Source organism: Lycium barbarum, chromosome 8 (genome assembly GCF_019175385.1).
Source record: "Lycium barbarum isolate Lr01 chromosome 8, ASM1917538v2, whole genome shotgun sequence".
In the NCBI taxonomy this organism is placed as follows: Eukaryota; Viridiplantae; Streptophyta; class Magnoliopsida; order Solanales; family Solanaceae; genus Lycium; species Lycium barbarum.
In genome coordinates this window covers 109,946,967-109,949,659 of record NC_083344.1, presented here as the reverse complement: position 1 = coordinate 109,949,659, position 2,693 = coordinate 109,946,967, and the positions used below count along the sequence as shown (strand labels likewise).

Genomic DNA, 2,693 nt, shown 5'->3' with positions numbered 1-2,693 from the left:
ATACCTTGCTTGGACAATGAGCTGCTAGTGGGTATCCAGGCAGATGATCTTTTAGTTGTTGAACATTGATGTTAATCAAAAACTTGAAGACAAAGAATAGAAGTGCTGGCAATTACTTAAGAAACTAGAAAAGGATAATAATATATGTCGTAGTGCGTGCTTAATTTCCTTTGCAACTAGCTAAATCTCCATTTAGCAAGTGATTTGGATTTTAAAACTGCTCATTATTTGTCCCATATCGGCATTGAATAAGAAAGTGGATGGAGTGAAGGCTATATAAGCCAAGGCCAATAGCCCATGCAAAGTATCTTTGCGCTTGGGGCAATGACGCAGCTAGTGAGGTACTAACCGAGGCGCGTCAATTGCTGGTTGAAAACTATTTCCAAACCCCCTCTTCGGCCTTGGTTCTGCCTTGGCCGTCGAGAATTTCTGAAAGGGCTCCCTTACCAAGGGTAAAGCCCTACAATTCTTAGTTCAATATTTGTGATGATTTTACTTTTTATCTTGAAGTAGCAAACTTTTTACGTTTTTAAGCTGGGCAAATGAGTTTGAGTTTTATATGAAGAATTGTACAAAACGTAAAGAACCAAAAATAGCTCTAATGTATAGCAATTGCTCTTATAATATTGAATAATGGAACTGCAAGTATTTGCACCTGAATTGATATTATATGGGAACTTTGGTATAAACGTGTCAACCGGTCCGGTTCAAACCGATTAACCGTTTATTTCTTACTGGAACTGGACCGGTTAAACCGGTGAAATTAAAAAAAAAAAAAATATATAGTCGTTGCTACTGGGCTTGTGGACCGTTGGCAATGGTTCATTTGCAAAAATGGCCGTTGCCAAACGGCCATAAATTCATTCCCCCCCCCCCCCCCCCCCCCCGCCAACCCCCCCAATTTTTTTTTTTAACACTTTAACCCATTCCCCAACCCTATATAAACCCTTCTTCATTTTCATTTTAATCCACACCAATTCACTTGTCACGACCCAACCCCGTGGGCCGCGACTAGTGTCCGTGCTGGACACCCGTACGTACCCAATAACCCAAACTAGCATATAAACAGAATATACAGATATAGAAGGCAATTGGCGTTACTAATTACCACAGATATAACGCGGGAAAGCCGGTAAGGCTATCGCAGAACATATCAACCCAAAACATATACACAACCCACATGTATGTCTACAGACCTCTACGAATAATAAGAGAATCATAAGACGGGACAGGACCCCGTCATACCCCTGAATAACATATATATGTACAATGGAAAAAGGTTGTACCAAAATGTAGGCTCTGGACAAAAGAGCACTCCAAGACAGCAGAGTAAGATCCTAAACGGGCGGATCAGCAAATCGGTCGTCTGTACCTGCGCGGCATGAAACGCAGCCCCCGAAGAAAAGGGGGTCAGTACGGAATATGTAAAGCCTGGAGTACAGTAATACAATCGTAATCGGAACAGAACGTACAGAAAATGAGTGTAATATCCAGAACATCATATGCATATTTACAAAACATAAATAGTGTATGCGAAAACATATGCCATATCCGGCCCCCGTCAAGGGACTCGGTGAACAGAACGTGGTCGCCACCCCGACATTGGCGCCACAACACATCCAGAATAGGGAATAACTCCGTAACATATCATATCATATCAAATGGCCATATCGTATCATATCATATCATATCATATCAGAATATGTGTACATGGCACATCATACTCCACAACCCATGTACATGTATACCTGCCCCCTCACACCGAGGCACGGCGAACAATGCAGTGGAATACGCTTGATAACATATCCTGGCCCGGGCTCAGTGAAAGAAACATTGAGACATCCACGAGTGGAGTAGTGAGAAACTAAATGCAATATATAACACCATACATTTACAAAGACTCGATGGAACATCTCGAATGACAAACCATAATAATGAGATCGGACGATAATCATAGTGCGTGTATTTCGGATGTCACAATAGATTACATAAAATAATTTTTCTGAGATCGTTTCCATGTTCCAAAATAGTTTATAATACTCAACGGAATATTTAAAACAATTGTCATTTAGTAGTTAGAAGAGTAGTTAAAATGTTCCCTTTGAAATCGCTCAAAACTAAGTCAATACATAATGGGAGAGAAATCGGGAATAGTGGGCCCACCTCGGATCAATTGAGGTGGTGGGATCAAATTAGGTACATTAAGCTTATGGAGTCGTCTATGAAGGTATTAGGGCAATCCCATATCCTTTTAAGCAATTTATAGACACTTACACTATTCTTTCAACAAAACATAGAACATATGATTCAATTCTATTGAATGAAAAAGGCTTAAATTCAACTTGGATTTCTAAGAATAGAATCGTCCCCGAGGCTCGTATCCAAACCTATTATATCTAGGACATGCCAATAGAAGGAAAGATAAATCTTTACATACCTTATTCGCTCCTTACGCTTCTCCGAACTCAATTCCCGTTTCCTCCAAAATCTACATTTGGTCACAATTACCAAATATCAATTTACAAGCTTTTAGGAATTCAATCTTAACTCATACTTGTCTACAAAAATTTGGGCAGCATCTCCCCTACACATACAACATCCCCGAGAATTTAACTCGGCCAAAACATCAACAACAACACCAACAACAATACCAACAACATCAACAATCAATTAAAACGCATTCTAGCATGGAT

At 39.9% G+C, this 2,693-nt stretch overlaps 1 non-coding gene across 1 annotated transcript; it reads left to right on the top strand.

The window, feature by feature from the left end:
- Window positions 1-306: 306 nt before the first annotated feature.
- Window positions 307-460, top strand: LOC132608593 (U4 spliceosomal RNA). The gene has a single exon (XR_009570474.1). It is a non-coding gene; the product is annotated as a U4 spliceosomal RNA (small nuclear RNA).
- The last annotated feature ends 2,233 nt before the right edge of the window (window positions 461-2,693 follow it).